We start from the raw sequence: 19399 nt of genomic DNA, 5'->3' as shown, positions 1-19399 counted from the left end.
AGTTATATAAAACAATTATTAACAGAAATGAAAACTCAAATTATCAGTAACACAATTGTAACAGGAGACCTTAATACGCCATTGACACCAAGGGACAGATCAACCAGACAGAAAATGAGCAAAGAAATAACAGAACTGAATCATACCTGTGAACAAATGGGTTTGATAGACATATACAGGATGTTCCACCCAACAACATCAGAATACACATTCTTCTCAGCAGTACATGGATCATTTTCTAAAATAGACCATATATTAGCTCACAGAACATATTTAAACAAGTGCAAAAGAGCTGAAATCATCCCTTGCATGTTATCGGATCATAGCGCTCTGAAATTAGAAATTAATGATAAAAGATACTGCAAAAATCCCACAAACACATGGAAACTGAATAACACACTCTTGAGTAATCAGTGGGTCACAGAGGAAATTAAAGAAGAAATCAAACAATACCTAAAAGAAAATGAAAATACAGATACAACTTACCGGAACCTGTGGGATGCAATGAAAGCCGTCCTGAGAGGAAAATTTATTGCACTGAGTTCCCACATCAGGAAAACAGAACGAATACAAATAAATAACTTGATGCTACACCTCAAACAGCTAGAAAAAGAAGAGCAAGTCAAGCCCAAAGCCAAAAGAAGAGAGGAAATTATAAAAATCAGAGCAGAAATCAATGCAATAGAGACTAAGAAAACAATCCAAAGAATCAACAAATCAAAGAGTTGGTTCTTTGAAAGAATAAATAAAATCGATAAGCCCCTAGCCAACCTTATTAAAAAAAGGGAAGAAAAAGCTCAAATTCATGCAATAAGAAATGAAAAAGGAGAAATCACTACAGACCCAATAGAAATACAGAAGATCATCAACACCTACTTCGAAAACCTCTACTCTCAAAAGTTTGATAACACAGAAGAAATAGACAGATTCTTAGAAGCATATGAAGTGCCAAAGCTAGATCAAGAGGATGTAAAACTGTTGAATAACCCAATCTCTGTTACTGAAATTGAAAATGTAATTAAGTCCTTACCCACCAAGAAGAGCCCAGGCCCAGATGGATTCACTGCAGAATTCTACAAGAAATACAAAGAAGACCTAATGCCGACACTCTTCAAACTGTTCAATGAAATTGAAAGGGAAGCAATCCTTCCTAAGTCGTTCCTGGAAGCAAATATTACTCTAGTACCAAAACCTGAGAAAGACCCAACTAAAAAAGAGAACTATAGACCGATCTCCCTAATGAACACAGATGCAAAAATCCTCAATAAAATATTGGCAAATAGGATCCAGCAAATCATCAAGAAGATTATACACCATGACCAAGTGGGATTCATCCCAGGAATGCAAGGATGGTTCAACATACGCAAATCAATAAATGTAATCCACCATATCAATAAAGCCAAAAATAAGAATCACATGATCATTTCTATAGATGCAGAAAAAGCCTTCGATAAGGTCCAACATTTATTCATGATAAAAACTCTACAGAAAATTGGAATAGATGGTCTTTACCTCAATATAATAAAGGCCATTTATGACAAACCAACAGCCAGCATCATTCTAAATGGCCAAAAATTGAAAGCCTTTACTTTAAAATCAGGCACAAGACAAGGATGTCCTTTATCACCACTCCTATTTAATATAGTACTGGAAGTACTAGCCAGAGCAATTAGGCAAGAAAGAGAAATAAAAGGGGTAAAGATAGGAAAAGAAGAAGTTAAGTTATCATTGTTTGCAGATGACATGATACTCTACATAGAAGACCCCCTAAACTCCATTGAAATACTCTTAGATACAATAAATAAATTCAGTAATGTGGCTGGATACAAAATCAATACTCAGAAATCAATAGCATTCCTATACACGAACAACAAAATTACAGAGAGGGAAATAAGAGAAACTGGACTATTCACATTAGCAAGCAAAAAAATGAAATATTTAGGAATTACTCTTACGAAAGAAGTGAAAGACTTATACAGTGAAAACTATAATACACTGAAAAAGGAAATTGAAGATGATCTCAGAAAATGGAAAGACATCCCTTGCTCATGGATAGGAAGAACAAACATTGTGAAGATGGCCATTCTCCCAAAACTCTTATACAGATTCAATGCAATCCCAATAGAAATACCATCAACATACCTTATAGATCTAGAGAAATCACTCCTAAATTTCATCTGGAACCAGAAGAGACCTAGAATCGCAAAGGCAATTCTAAGCAGCAAAGGCAAAGCAGGAGGCATCACAATCCCTGACTTGAAATTATACTACAAAGCAACAGTAGTAAAATCAACATGGTATTGGAATCAAAATAGAGGCGAAGATCAATGGAATAGATTAGAAGATACAACCACAACTACAAACACACTCAACCACCTTATCTTTGATAAAGGAGCCAAGCAGGTTCACTGGAAGAACGATAGTCTCTTTAATAAATGGTGCTGGAAAAACTGGCTCTCCATTTGCCGAAAACTAAAGCTAGACCCATGTCTATCACCATGTACTAAATTAAAATCTAAATGGGTCAAAGATCTGAATATTAAAACAGAAACACTAAATCTATTGGAAGACAAAGTGGGTAGAAACCTTGGAGACATAGGAGTAGGTAGAGAATTCATGAACATGACTCAAACCGCACGGGAAACACTTCCCAGAATCAATAACTGGGACCACATCTTATTAAAAAGTTTCTGCATGTCAAAAGAAATCTCCAGCATAGTGAAAAGAAAACCCACAAACTGGGAAAAGATTTTAGTGAACTCTCTCTCAGACAAGGGACTCTTGTCTAAAACATATAAAGAATTAAAAAAACTCAGACCTCCAAAATTCAAAGATCCAATCCAAAAATGGGCATCTGAGATGAATACGCAATTCTCAGATGAAGAAATGCAAATGGCAAATAAATATATGAAAACATGCTCATCATCATTGGTCATCAGAGAAATGCAAATTAAAATCACACTGAGATTCCATCTCACTCCTGAAAGAATGGCCAGGATCAAGAAAACCAACAACAACAAATGCTGGAGAGGATGTGGGGAAAAAGGAACTCTCCTGCACTGTTGGTGGGAGTGTAGACTGGTACAGCCTTTGTGGAGGTCTGTCTGGAGGTTTCTCAAAAAGTTGGGATTGGAAATCCCATTTATTCCAGCTATTCCACTTCTAGGCATATTCCCAGAAGAACTGAAAGCATCATACCACAGTGATTTATGTGCACCTATGTTTATAGCAGCACAATTTGTAATCGCCAGATCTTGGAAACAACCCAAGTGTCCATCAACTGAGGAATGGATAAAAAAGTTGTGGTATTTCTATACAATGGAATATTATTCAGCTATAAAGAAGGATCACATTGAGATATTTATCAATAAATGGGCGCAGCTTGAGACCATACTCATAAGTGAAATAAATCAATCTCGCATGTATGAATACCGAATAGTTTCCCTAATGTAAGTAATGATTCAAATATATGAAAATATGTGGCAATCATGATTCCCCATTATGTGGCCTTGAAGCCTTATAAAATTTTCACTTATTAATTAGAAAGGCTTTATTCCGGGCTTCTTGATATGGAAATATTTGAAGCTATAGTATATGAAGTTTTATCCAAATATCTCAAGGAAAAAGACAGACACTATGGTAACTATTATTCTTTAAAAAAATTATTTAGTTATTTCTTATGTTTATTTTAATTAAGGGAAAAATTTAAAAAATTAGGATATATAATAGTAACTCTTTTCGATTTCCTATTAACTTGTTTTGAAGTCCTGTAATGCTCCCACGATCTTGTTTTGACTGATTAGACTCTGTTCCATTCTGTGGGATAGTATCAGGTCCGAGGGTATAGGCAACTACTTTGAAGGCAGTAAGATTCACTAAGATGCCCATTCTGGTTTGACTATTGTCTCCTTTGGAAGTCCTGTAATGTTTACAATGTCTAAGTTTTATTGGTCTTGTTCTCTACTGTTTTGTCCAACTTTATAATATCTAATGAGATAGACAAATCTTTTTAAGGAAACAAGAGACAACGTTGATAACTATTGTTAATAACCGTATACTCTGTTCTACATCATGTGCTAAGTCTATCCTTGGTTTTCACTGACAGCTTTGTTCTGCCATATTTGACTTTATTCTCCCCCCCCAAAAAGTAATAAGAACTAAGGAGTAATAAAATCTAAAATGTGTAAATTTTGTTGTAAAAAGAGAGGAAGGGGAAAAAAGAGCTCTAACGGATATAACAGCAAGTGTGTATAGGGATGTTGAATAGCTGACTATATTAATGTTTTTGGATCATTGAACACAGCTGTTTGTAGTCTCTCTGTTTGAATGTCTACTTTGTATTCTTTGATACTGTGATTTGAGCAACTATTTCCAAGATGATAATATGTAATCTATTAACAGGTGATTTCTTACTGTTATGCTTTTTTTTGTAGTTCTGTATTATATGTAACCTTACACTGCTTTGTTTTGTTTTGTGTTTTTCTCTTTTTCCTCTTAAATTAAAAAAAAAAAAAGAAAAAAAAAAGAAGAAACAGATGGAAGCATGGAGGAACTCATTTGATGAAGAATATAAAGAAAACATAAAATACATGAAGCAGATTCAAAGAGACTACCAGGAAATTAAAAATTCCATTGAAAGCTGGCAAAACTGCTTGAAAGAAACTAAGGACAGATTATCCAAACTGGAGGACAGGTTTGCAATGTGGACACATGAAAGAAAAATTTCTTAAAATATCAAAGAAACAAGCAGAAACAATACAAAGGTTAGAAAATGACAAGAGGATCTATAACTTGAGAATAAAGAATGTGAATGAAGAAGCAGGGGTATAAACAAAGGAACTACAAAGGCTATTCACAGAAATAATTAAGGAAAACTTCCCAAACACAGGAAAAGGAAATGATATTCAGATGTATGAGGCATAAAAGAACTCCAGCCACCTACAACCAAAACAGAGCTACACCCACGCATACAATAATCAAGATCCCAGAAATTCAATATAAGAACAGAATATTAAAAGCTGTCAGAGACAAGAAATAGATTACTTATAAGGGAAAGTCCATCAGAATTATGGCAGATTTCTTGTCACAAACCATCAGATCAAGAAGAGCTTGGAGCGATGTATTTCAAGCCCTGAAAGAAAATAACCTCCAGCCCAGATTGACGTACCCTGAAAAACTTGGAAACAAGATGGTTCCAAGACAAAGAGGAACTAGGGGAATTTGTGACCAGTAATCCAACTCTGCAGAGAATACTGCAAGACATCCTAAAGAGAGAGAAAAGTACCAGTATTCCAGGAACAGTGGCAGAGAGGCCTCAACATAAAGTCTCTAGGGGCAGTATTTTATTTTAGCCATAGCTGCACTTATAATTGTGGAAAAAGAATAAACTACTTCTAATATATAGGTTAACTATATTTTAATCTATAAGTAGACCATAATTTCTTCACATGTTCTGTCTAAATTTCAAATATGAGAACATTGCAAAGTTTGGGATAATTATATATTTAAATTATATTGTCTAATCATGTGTTATTATATTTCTAACCTGATAGTATTAATATACTAGAGACACATTGGTAAAATACAATTTGGCAAATTTATCAATAATATTTGTCTTAGTATTTGAGCATGAATTAAGTTCACAAAAATTTTAACATTTGATGTTTTGATTTAAAAAAAGAGAAACCAAAAAATGATGAAATGATAATTAATAATTCTATTATCACAATGTATAAGTGTGGAAATGAATCAGTTATTTCAGATAATGGAAAAAGAGACACTTCCATTTTGAAAAAGTAGCCATAATTCATCAAGTTAATAACTTTGTTAAATATGGTTGAAATTTCCAAGCAGGACCTTTAGATTATAAACAAGCAATGATGTCTCTTCAGGATCAGTGTACCCTCTTGATGGCCCGGGAAATCTCTACAGGAGCTGTTTATACCAAATTGTTGCTTTTGGACTTGGTGCTTCTATTTTGCCCTGCATTTTTTTTTGGTATCTCACCTCGTGGGCCATGGGATTCAGATCTATCCCTTCCCTCTATGAATGAGGCAATATTATGTATTGTGTACCAAGTTAGCCACTGAAAAAACAATCTTCCTTCATCCTTGAGCAGAAGAGCATAGAGAAGTTTTGAAGACAAAGGGACTGAGGGGTTGGGGGAAAAGACTCACTAAGGGGGAAAGAGAACAGAGAGCAGGGATCAATCTCTCTGCTCGGCACTTTGGATGGTACCAGATGTCCATGTGGTACTTCAAAATCTGAATATTTTATTATGGAAGAATCGTGTGCTTGCTTCATTAAATATTTCACATATAACTTGAAAGTTCTCTCTTTTATAAACCTAATGAGGAAAACTGTAGAAATCTGTCCATAGCAGTGTTGTTACTATCTGCTCTAGACAGAGTCTGTGCTTTGCATGCTACACAGTTCCACACCTTGCTAAATTATATCGAGGCTGCTTCATTGGTCTAATTTTTTCTGTTGCTGTCAATGGATTTGTCCTATAGGAGTGAGAAGCTACAGAAAATGCTAGCATTAATGTGTGCTTTATTCGTCTACTGAATAGTAATGTAAGGTATACAGAATGCTCTATTAGCTGATGCAGATTATGTAGAGATACTTTAAATTATGGGCCTTGTCTTTAAAGAGCTCTAATAATAGAAAGGAGAATAAGTGACACAAAAATAATGATAATCAAGGTAGCAAAGGATTAGTATCCCAAGAAAATATCAATATATAGAGGAGTATATTTCCAATTAGAATATCAGTAAAAACTGGATGTGGACAGAATCATAGTAAGCACTTGGTGTAATGTTTAAGGGTACATAGATATGTATTTTTAAAGTTGTGCACAGGAGTTAAAAGTCATTACATCCAAAAAATTATTCGTATTAAGCACTAGAATAAACATACTTAGTTATATATTATATATGTATGCACATATGTATATGTGTGTTATATTTATATGAGGTACTTATGTTGTCTATACACAGAAAATATATTACTATCAATCACTTGCTCCTTTGTATGTTTACACAACATTGCTAATACCTGGTCCTTTTTCATATATAGAAATTTCATTGGAAAAATTTTAAAGAAATTTTGAAGGTTTTAATTAGCTTGAACCATTTCCATACACTTAAAATCATACTAGTTTTTAAATATAGCATTAATTAGTGTTTAAAAAATATATCAAATTACGCTATGTTCTCCATACATAGTTTTTTAATCTCTATAAGCATCCTATGAGTTATCACCAACTTACTGATGTGAACTCTGGATCTGAGAGATGTTAAACAGCTTATCCACAGTAAAAGAGTAAGTGGTGAGGCCAGGCTGTGAGTCCAGTCACACAGCCTCAGACATAACACTACTGTGATGCATAACGATTGAGTCTGCAATAAGGACTTGTTTTTTAAGAAGGAAAACACATTCAAACACAACCCCAACACAAGTGGAATAGTGAAAAACAAATACTTTGCTCACAAGTTTTGTTAATTTCTCTTGAGCTTCCTCCTTAGAGATGAGAAGCAGCTCTCCAAACACTCAGAACAAGTTTGCTAGAAGATATACAGCAGTGCTGGAAATGTACAGAAGCCTACTGGGTGTAGCATTAGATTATTACTTAAATAGCAAGAACTTTCATCTTAATACCAAATAATAGTTATGCTAAATGAAGGGTCAATCTAGGAAGATAATAACGTGGACCATTAATCCATTAGATTAGCCAAACCAAATCCTTTGTGACATACTTCTTACAATGAAGATCACGTAGAGTGGTGAACAGTGCTGTGGACACACGTGCAGAGGCCCGTGACCTGGAGAGAACAGGACAGGCTTCTTCTGGGGGCAGTGGAACTGCAGCTGATGTTGACAGATGACAGAGAACTGAAATATTTCTTGCAAAACTATCACATCATGCACATGGGCTTGGTGAAGGAGGATTGAGATGTTACAGCAATGCTGTAGTCAGGGTATACAAATGAAAAGGATTTAACACAGGACATAAGGTTTACAGGATTTTATAATATTCACCTGAAGAGTGTGGGAGATCTGTTCATACAATAAGGGCCCAAAGAATCCAGCTAATGGCCTGACTCCCACGGCATTGTCCTGCATGAATTCAGGTGAAGACTTAGAGCCTATGGCAATGTCCCCCATGAGTGGAACTGGAGGCTTAGAGCCCATGACAAAGACTTACGCAAGTCTGTTTTATGGATCTCCACTGGAAAGGCCCAAAGGTCAGTGGTGGAAGTTAGAAAGTCTGCACCAGTGGAATGAAGGATCTGTGCCAGAAGCCTGAGGATCTGCAATGGAACCAGGAAGCGACACTCACCAGTGCTCCCCGAAGAGAACTGCAGCCATCCTCGGAGACAAAGAGTTCTGAGCTCCTCTGATGATGAGAACAACCAAGTATAGGAAAGCCAGCAGGACACTCTTCTCTGGGAGAACCAACTGCTCTCCTCTTTTTCTCCAGTTCTCTTTTCTATGCTGTTGACAACCTTCAAGTGGGCCCTCTGCACCCAGCACCACGCTGATTCAGTTCAGATGGGTGTCACAAGTTGACCACCAGTTTCCATACAGCACAAGCAGTATGAGAGAACCCAGTGTTTCTGGAGTGAGGAGAATGAGGAGGGAAAGCAGCCTCTGAATGGGGAAGGTAAGACCTCGGGCATCTAGGGATTTCTAGATCAACAGAATGGTTTAGGTTTAATCCAGAGTCAGGGGAGCTATTGCATTTTGTTATGTAAGAATATGATGGGAGACAATAATACTAGATATATACTGAAAATAGTACTTGGGATCAAGAGTGATTGATCCAGATTGGGGCAGAGAAAAAGTGAACTTGGTTCACCAGCTCTCAAGGCATCCATATAAAAGCCGTTAGCATTTAGAGTACTGGTAGGAATGGGAAGACCTGGAAGGATTACCAAACTGTCAGAAAGGAATGGTATGGAATTTTGGATACAGAAGGTAAGGGAAATAAGACATGTGGATATCACTTGTGTTATTAAGAATCTTGTAAAATAAGTAAAATAAGAACCTTGATGGGAAGATGATGGAGGTCTCAGATTCTTAAATTCTCTTTGCCTAAAATGGGGTTTTTCACTTTCCGTTTTGTCTTCCTCCATCTTTGGTTGTTCAGATCAGGCACCTGCTCACCATTCTTGACTTCTCTCAGTCCTCAATAGATCTGCTAGCATTAAATCATTTGGGGTCCATCTGGAAAAACGTCCTATATCCAATGAAATCATGTCTTACTGAGTCCTTCACAGGCCTCACCATCCCTGACACTATTAACTCAGGCTGCACAATTCTGTTCGAGCTGTTTCTCAAACATGGAAAACTCCTTACTCCCTTTCTTTCTTGGTGGCTCCTGACTGCTTATAGGATAGTAGTCAAGGCCCCAAGCCCACCTGCAGATCCTGCAGGATACGAGCCTTGCTTCCTTCTGTCTTCACTTGTTATTCTCTGCAGCATTTGTTTATTAAAGACACAACCTCAGATAACTTCTTTTGCCTTCAAGAATGCATGAGACCCTCACTTTTCCGTTCTGTTCACAGAAGGCTCACTTCCTGTGCAGTGTTCTCACCTTGTATTTCTCCATCCAGTCCTCACTTCTGCCTCACTGGTACCTGCTTCATCACAACTTCCTTTCTGGGGTTTGTGAATTTTGCCTGTGTGTAAGATACTATTCAACTTTTGCAAGTATAAGAATTATATTCTTGCCAATACATTAATTTAACTATTCAAATTATTGTCTTTCTCTAGAGTAAATTGAGGGCATGATGAGGTGTAACTGTATCCATATTGAGAATGACTTGTAATATTTGAAATATACTTGTCCACAAATTGATAATTTATAATTGAATTGAAACTGATTGAATGCTCATAGCTGATCCGTTAGCCTTAACATAAACTCAAGCTTAATGCATGCTGGTGTGGAGACAGAGGTCTGTAGATGAGAAAATAAAACAGGGACCTGCTTAGGTCTTTTAGGTAATCCTGACTAAAAGGAGTTGAAAATAAACTTTATTAAACAGATTCCCCTAAAAAACAAGTCAAAGACAGCAGTGAAAAAAAAAAAAGAAAGAAAAAGAAAAAGAGCCGATAAGGAAAAGCGTTAAGTGGCCTTGGGACTAGCACTGAGACCAAAAAAACAGCTGACAGACATGACACAGAGAGAAAGACAGTGCATGGATGATAAGCAGCCCCCACCTCTAGTAGAATATAGGGGTAGCAAAGAGAGGGGCTGACTAACTTGAGGACAGTGTGTACGTACTCACACCTGTACATGGCTGTGTACACTTATATTCATGTGCGTTCTCTCTAGAGGCACCATGTTATGCACTGTAGGGTATCGTAGAGTACAATACATAGCCAGGCCCCATTTACTAACTCTGCGCTAACCATGAATGAGGCACCCTCTTGGAAACCAACCTCCACCCCAAAGGCCAAAGATAAGGCCATGAAATGTCCATCAAGGACAAGAAAGCAGGCAAAAATAAAACAAAACAAAAAATGCTGGAAAAAATGACAATAGACAGAGGTGCCTGGAGCCAATCCGGTTATGACAAGATCTGGGTTGGGGGAGAAACCTTTCATCACCCATGAAAACAGCTGACCAAGCGCCTGGTCCCCCACTTTCCTGGAGCCCCTACCCCGATGACTTCTCATCAGGGGACCTGTCCATCTCCTCCTTTTGTTCTTTAGAAGTAAAGTGTCTTCCTTCCATTAAACTTTGTCCCTCTAATTTATTATTGGGTTGTTTGGACAACAGAGCAGTGGCTTTCCTTCCCCAGAGCCAACATCAGTAACATATTTCTTTGTGCACTGCAATGGCTAGTACCTGATGAGTTTAACATTAAGGACCTGGTTAATTGACAACAAAATTATCTAGACAAGTGTAATTATTAATGCTTACTTTATATATTTTTTTCATTTTTATGTTCTGTTAGTATATGTTTGCATGCATAATGACTACATTCCTTTCAGGGAGTTGGTACCTGCAAGAACATTTTAATTCTCTTTTCAACCCCTCACCTTTCCCTCTCCCATACCTTCCCTCCCTATTTTGCACTACCTATCTATTTTTATTGCTTTTTATAGTTTAGGTTTGTCATATAAGAGAAACAATGTGCTATTTCAGCTTGTGTGTCTGATGTAATTCATTTATGATCTTGGTATGCATCTGTTTTCCTACAAATGACTGAAATGTATCCTTTAAATCAGAGTAGTATTCCACCATGTATAAATACCACACTTTTTATGCATTCATCTGTTGATCTACAAATTGGCTGCTGCCAGATTTGGCTGTTATGAATTATGCTGCTATGGACCCACAAGTCTCACAGTAGCGTGATGTCTTTAACACTTTTGGGAAGACACTTAGCAGGGGGATAGCTGGGGTCTGTAGAATTTCTACTATTAGTTTTTTGAGAAATCTCAACTTTGCTTTTCTTGATAGCTGTACTGGTTTACATTCTCACCAACAATGAAGAAAGATTCCTTTTAACCAGTGTCTTCAGCATTTGGTGTTATTTGATTTCCTTATGATTGCCATTTTTTTCTGGCGTGAGGTAGAATCACAGTGTTGTTTTAGTTTTCATTTTTCCTAATTCTAGTGAAAAATGATGTTGAACATTTTTCATGCAAGTAGTGCTTTTTTCAAAAAGTTATAATAATTCATATAATGAATTTGTTATGATTTTTAATTATAGATTATGTGGGTCAGAAATTTCAAAATAATATTTAATATGATTTAGTCCAGATACAGAGTCATGACGTTTCTAAAGCAAGCTGAGTACTGAGAGAGCTACTTTGCTTTCTGTTTTGCTGTTACTTCCCACTTACTCATCGAGACATACAGAGTTATGGTTTGATGTCATCTCATGATCAAAGGTTATACCTTCTTCATTAGAAAAGGGCGAGGGAAGGGTGAGATGCGTAGTTCTATTGCCCACAAAAACATCTCAGAACCATGGAGTATGGAAGGGATTATTAATTCCTCCACACTGCATGTGTTTGGGGAGAGGGGATGGGAAAGGAGAGGGAGAGAGGAGGAAAGATGCAGTGTGCTGAGTTTTTCTCATTCTATTAATTTACATTTTTTTGGCCACTAAACCCCCTAACTGCAATTTCAAGTGCTAAGTCCTTGAGTTACAAACACTGAAGATGTAACTTTTCAAAATGTGCTGCAAAAGACCCACTTTGTCAGAGTTCGGTCCAGATTTGCTTAATAACGTTTTTAGAAGAGGTTCCTACATCAGGGACTTACTGCATTTGTACTTCCATTAAAAATGCTCAGAAAGCAGCCACACTCAAAAGTCAAGCTCTGGGTTCTTAGAGTCTTGGAGTAAATCTAACAAGTGTTTGAAATTATTCCAAGTCTGGGTTTCAGTTTTGTGGTCAGCTTTTTTTAAAAATTCTTTAGGTTTTACCTCCTCCTACTGGAATGAAAGAGAATAGCTCTTTCAATTCAATCAAAAATTTTGAAAAACTTTCAGAAATCTTTTTTTCAATATTCAATAACCATTTTCTGCCAAAATATTTTGATAAAATGTTTGTTAGCTACTAAGCTACTTATTAAATTTTGTTTGTTTGTTTTGAGACAAGGTCTCACTGTGTAGTTCAGGCTGGCCTCGAACTCACAGTGATCCTCCTGTGTCAGCCTCAGTGCTGGCAAATGCCACCACGCCCAGCTACTTATTAAATTTTTGAAGGCCATACCATAAATTTCTTACTTATACAACACTACTCAATAATTAGACATATAATCAAAATGTTGCATGATGTATTTCAACGTTTTCTTATTTTTGTAGTACAGAATTGTCTATTATCCTTTTATTTAGACAGACATCTTAGTATTTACACACAAATCATGAAATGTAGGGAACAGTCTTCAAAGTCTTGTAGATTTCTTTTGGTTATGACAGTTTTCCTTTGATGATTTTTTTGTTTTGTTTTGTTTTAATCGGTACCAGGGATTGAACTCACGACTGCCTGCTTGCATGGCAGGCGCTTATGCTGCTGAGCTAAATCTCCAGCCCCCACCTTTGATGATTTTTATAATTTGTGTACCTGCCTGGCAATATGTAGACCGTGTCTCATCTGGAAGGTGTCTGATGTTTTTCTCATCATTGAGCTGGAGTTATGAATTTTTGAAAGGAAGATGTCGTTTTAATCTTGGCGCCCTAAAACCACATAATAGTAACTGTTATGAACCTCCACCAGCTGGCTGGGAGCATGCTTCTCAGTTTTCTCCATTGTGCATTATTCTCTCCTACTCTATTTCCTGCAAGGAAGTCACTATATTCTCCCATGCTTCATGGAGGAGAAATATGCTTTATCTTCTTAAAAGCAAAAACATGTGCACAAACTATTGAGAACTCTAAATTGGAGATTCATCTATTCTTCATTTATTTATCTGATGTTCTGTTGACATCGGTATGGACTGGTTTACATTTTTGAAGCACTTATACATCTTTTTACTTTTATATGAATATATGTAATATGCCCAATTTTATATTTATAATCTTATATTTTCTATTGATGTCTTTATTTCATTAGATGTAATGTTTCTGGAGCTTTGTACCCTTTTAATTTAGCATCATTTTATCATTTAAAAGTTATCTTGAGCTTCATTTTATTTGAAAGATTTTATCTCACTGATAAAGACTAATAAAGAATGACTTTAAAATTAATAAGTGATAAAGTGAATGAGTAAAACAGCTGAAATGTGGGAAATAAGATGGAATTTTTACAAGCTCAAATTTTTTATGCAATCATTGATAGCTTGTGAATAGTACCACATCTATATACTCCTAGCTGCTTCTAAGGCAAGAGTATAGCTACACAATATTATGTAAGATTTCTTTAAAAAGCCCAAAGTTAATTATAAAATTTACGAAGAAAACTACACAAGAAAAGATAAATGTTAATTGAATGGCTATAAAATAGTATCATATTTGGTAAGTTAATTACCTTTAAAGCAAATATGTTGTTTAAAAATATCTAATTGGATTTAAAAATTAGTTTTGTTGGGTGCGAGACATACGGCTATAAAACTTAATGCTTCTGCTGCTGGGTTTTGGTATCACTTTATTTCATCCCTTTATTTAAATACAATTATTTCTTCCTTTTGGAATGAAAATGTTTATGCCATTCCTGGCCCAAAATTGCATGCTAGAAATATGTAATTTTTAAATTTTAATTTATAGAGGCTTACAGCTAAGTGCTGCAACACATAAGTCACAAGGAGACTTTGAGATTTGACTTATAAGCAATACTGAGAATATCACAGTTTTGGTGACTCTTGGAGATGCACCGGATGCATTTTAGATTGTGAAGTAAACATAAATATGTAGGGGCCAGGAGCCCAGTGTCATCACTTAGGTGTGTTAAAGGCTTTTGGCTGATTGTACTATCAGGAGCTGATGAAACATTTAAGAATTGAAGAATGATTTTCTTGCCATTTCTCAATATATTTTGGCCCTTAACTACACTTCCAGCTTCTCACAGCAGAGAAAGGATGTGGCATTTGAACACGTGTGTCAGATTTATTTCACTTAAGAATATGGCCTTTAGGTGCATCCAGTTAGATAGAAATGTCTCAGGCATATCTTTCTTTATGGCAGAGTAGTACTCCACTTTATAAAAAACTCATATCTTCTTCATCCGTTCATTGATTTGTGGGCATTTTGAGAAGGGGAATAAGGGAGAATGGAAGGAGAAAGGAATGAAGGGATAAGAAATAATAGGAGGAAAAATGGATATAAAGCTTTTGAAAAAATGGGGAGGAAGAGAATAGTTTAAAGCAAAGTGAGTGGAATGGGAGAAAAAGAACAAACTCCCTATGATGAATATAATGATTCTGGATATTTATATCAATAAAATAAAAAGTTTTTAACAAAAAATTGGGGAACAGTAGAAGAAAGTGGTTTCACTATGAAGGTGTCAGTGAAGGATAATTTTTGTCCTTGTCATTCTCCTTCCTGATCAATATTGTACTCCCCCAATTTATACTGGGGATTCACAATCAGTACTGGAGATGGTGGTGTTGATCTCTGATGACTCAAGTCACATAAAGAAAGAAGACCCAAAGGGAAGGCTGATTACCATTCTGTTTGTTAAAGGGGCTTGCTGTCTTAAAAACCTAATGAAGACAAAGGTGTTCTTTACTAAATGAGAACAAAAGGAACTCTATGATCCTATCTCCACCAGGCATGCTTTCCGTGCACCCTCCGCCGCACACAGACCACTGACCTCAGACTGCCTGCCCTTGGGGAACCACCCTCCTCCTGGACCTAGTACTGCTATTGATCTTTGGCTCGCACTCCTCCTTCCATAACTTTGGACTGCAGTGGATTAACTGTGCTGGGTTGATGGGAGACTCAGTAACCCATCACCCAAACAGAAGACCTCAGCATGCTCGTGTGGTGAGTTTTCCTTAAAATAGAGGTCTTCAGTGGGTAAATAAGAGCAGTAGTGAGGCTTGCTCAAACTGTAAAACCTTAGTGAGCTTGGCAAGAGAGTGAGTGATTCCCTCCTCAACACAGAGAACATCAGGCAGGTTGAGGAATATGCCAATAAGGGCTCCCCCAACTTGGAGAAAATTATAAGGGCTTATGAGACATCCAAGGACACAGTAGTGCCTCAGCCAACACAAACTTATAGACAGGGAGATCTGGTGACCTATAACAACCTGAAAACATAGTAATAGTGGGAACTAAGGGTTGACCTTCATCAATACTCCTGGGTTAGTCAGCCTAGGAAGAATATAGGATTCACGCAACAGACCCTGCAGGAGAAATACAGGTGACTGACCCTCCTCTGTATTGTGGTACCCAGCAATCAGACAAACATCAACCACACAGTAGGACCCTAAGACACACACTACCAACAGTTGAGACTAGTGGGATTGAAAGACCAAATATTAGTTCAAAAGGTGAAAATGACAAAACAAAAAAGCAAAATGCAATTTCAAACATCTAGTCCACCAGGATCAAGTACAGGTGACATTGAAATAAAGGACTTTAAAAGTCATACACCAGAAATCTCTGAAAAGATAGCAAATAAATAAAGAAACAAATCCATGAGGCCACAGAGGAAATCAAATTAGAAATAGTTTCCCATATAAAGACAGAACAACAACTTTAGTAAAGAAGCTGCTCATCATAGCCAGAGAAGAAATAGATTTAAAAAATGGGAACATGGGAAATTGATTTAAACCTTGAATGACAATATAGAAGGCAAGTAGAATCCACAAAACAAATTCAAAGAGATATCCAAGAAAAAAAATTCTATTGAAAGCTGCCAAAACCATTTAAATGAAGCTGAGGATAGAATTTCAGACCTTGAGGGCATGATCACAGTTAGCAATTATGAAAGGGTAGCACTCTTAAAAGTAACAAAGCAGCATGAAACGGCAATCTGGCAGCTTCAAGATGATCCCAAGAGAAATAATATAAGACTAATAGGCATCAATGAAGATGTGGTAGTCACTGTGGATGACATAAATAAACTATTCACAGAAGTAATAGCAGAAAATTTCCCAAACATGGGGAAAAATCTGATATACAAATAAATGAGGCATATAGAATGCCAAACAGTCCCAATCAACATAAATCTATACCCATACATATAATAATTAGGATCCCAGACATACAACATAAAAACCAAATACTAAAAGCTGTTAGAGAAAAGACACAGCTCAAGTATCAAGAAAAACCCATCAGAATCATGGCAGACTTTTCAGCACAAGCCCTCAGGTTAAGACAACTTTGGAGTGAAGTATTTCAAGCCCTAGAGAAAACAACTTTCAACCCAGATTGATGTACCCAGAAAAATTGTCCTTCAAATTTAATGGAGAAACAAGACGCTTCCATGATGCCAGCCATGGTGGCTCATGCCTGTAATCCCAGCACTCAGGAAGCTGAGGCAGGATGATCATTGTGAGTTCAAGGCCAATCTAGGTTACAAAGTGAGCTCAAGGCCTGCCTGAACTGCACAGCAAGACCCTGTCTCAAAAAGACAGAAAAAAAAAAAAAAAAGGAAAGGAAAGAAAAGAAAAGAAAAGATACTTCCATGATGAAGAACAACTGAAGAAATTCATGTCCACGAAACCAACTCCAGAAAGAGTAATGAAAAATATACTAGATAGAGATAAAAATAACCATAATTTACAGAACAACAGCAGAAAGAAATCACCATGCAGGGCAAGCAATTACACAAGGGGAAGAAAAGAAAACAAACAACTGGAACATAACATGGCAAAGCTGAGCCAGTATATATCAGTTATATCCATAAATATAAATGGCCTCAATTCACTATCAAAAGAAATATGTTAACAGAATGGATCAAGAATCATGATCCCACAATATTCTGTCTATAAGATACACGTATGACTCAAAAGGAACTCATCGATTAAAAGTCAAAGGATGGAAAACAATATTCCATGCAACAGGAACCCACATAAAAGCAGGGCTAATCATTCTGTTTGCAGACAATGTGAACTTCAAATCCAAAATGATTAAAAGAGATAAAGAAGATCATTACATACTTGTTAGTGGAAAACTTCAAGAACAACTAACAATTATGAACATATATGCACCGAATACAGGAGCACTCAACTATATAAGACAAATACTAATGGACATGAAAAAGCAAATACACAGGAACCCAATTGTAATAGAGGACCTTAATATCTCACTGTCACAGAGAGATAGATCAACTAGACAAAAAATCAACAAAGAAATAATAGAACTGAATCATACCTATGAGCAAATGTAATTAGTGGATGTTTGCAGAATGTTTCACCCAACCACATCAGAATACACATTCTTCTCAGCTGCACATGGGACATTCTCCAAACTAGACCATATACTAACCCATAATACACTCTTAAGTAAATGCAAAGGGACTGAAATGATCCCATTCATAATATCTGACCACAGTGCACTGAAATTGGAAATGAATGACAAAAGGAATTGCAAAACCTGCTTACATACATGGAAATTAAATAACAATCTTCTCAACAACCAGTGGGTTACAGATGAAATTAAAGAAGAAATAAATAATACTTCCAATTCAATGAACATGCAGATACAACATACTGTAACCTGTGGAGTGCAGTGTAAGTGGTCCTAAGAGTGAAATATATAGCAATAAATAGTCACATGAAGAAGACAGAATGAGTACAAATGAACAACCTAATGCTACATCTCAAGCCTCTAGGAAAGGAAGAGCAAATCAAACCCAAAGCCCATAGAAGAATGGAAATTATAAAGATCAGAAGAGTAAAAAATGCAATTGAAACTAAAAAACTGCAAAAATTAATGAATTAAAGACTAGTTTTTTGAGAGAATAAACAAAATTGATCAACTTCTAGCCAACCTTATCAAGCAAAAGCAAGAAAAAAATCTCAAATTCTCAAAATAAGGATTGAAAAGAGAGAAATTACCACAGATCCCTTGGAAATTCAAAAGATCATGAATATCTACTTTGAAAATCTCTACTCACGACTTCTGGGAGAACATGGCGGACAGATAGCAGCAGCTACGGAGGCTCTCTGAGAGACCCAGTTTAGAATCCAGGAATGGTGTGGAAAGAGGAATCTTAAGCAAGAGGAGATACATGCCGCTGACCCAAGAACGAACTGGGCTGAGAGAAACCAACTGGGAATGCAGTCCTGGTGCTATAATAGGAACAGATAAAGCCTCAGCGTGGAAGCTGGAGCCTGCACCGTTGGAAGCTGCGATTTGGGCTTCCTGCTGCCACTGCTGCATCTGAATCGGCTCGGCAGGGAGTGAGACGCATGAAAGCTCTGAGAACGGGAATCGGTGAACGGAGTTGAGAGCAGGATGGGCAGGGAGCCGTGCATCGACCTGCGGTGAGTGAGGGAAACTGGGACTCTTCCACAGTCTAGGAGATTCCAATAGAGGACATTCTGGGACCGGGCAGACTTGCCGGAACAGGGCAATGTAGTGACTTCAGTCACTTTGACTGACTTCAGTCACTTCAGTCACATATCCCCCTCTCAAGTGGGATTGGTGAGCAGTGCCTAGCCTATGTGACGCTGCTGGCTGAGTCCCTGTAGGCTAGCACAACCCAGGTCCCAGCGCCTGGAGGTACACCCTAACGGTGAAGCCTTTGGTAGGTTGACATGGAGGGGTGGGCCCCGCATAGGCTGCCTGGTCAGTAACTCCCTGGGATGCTGCAGTGGGTGGGAACACCTAGTGGGCGGGAACACCTAGTGGGTGCAATTCAATCAGACTGTGCCCAAAAGGGAAGGAAGCTGGGCCTCCTATATAGGCTTGCATATATAAGGAACAAAGAATATGGGAAGAGGGAGCAACAAGAAAGGCTCCTCAGCCCCCAATCCTGAGAAAGAGGC

The sequence above is a fragment of the Cavia porcellus genome, unplaced genomic scaffold (genome assembly GCF_034190915.1).
Source record: "Cavia porcellus strain 051 isolate PalLab524CR breed Dunkin Hartley unplaced genomic scaffold, mCavPor4.1 scaffold_30, whole genome shotgun sequence".
Taxonomy (NCBI): Eukaryota; Metazoa; Chordata; class Mammalia; order Rodentia; family Caviidae; genus Cavia; species Cavia porcellus.
Note: the sequence above shows the minus strand (reverse complement) of the source record.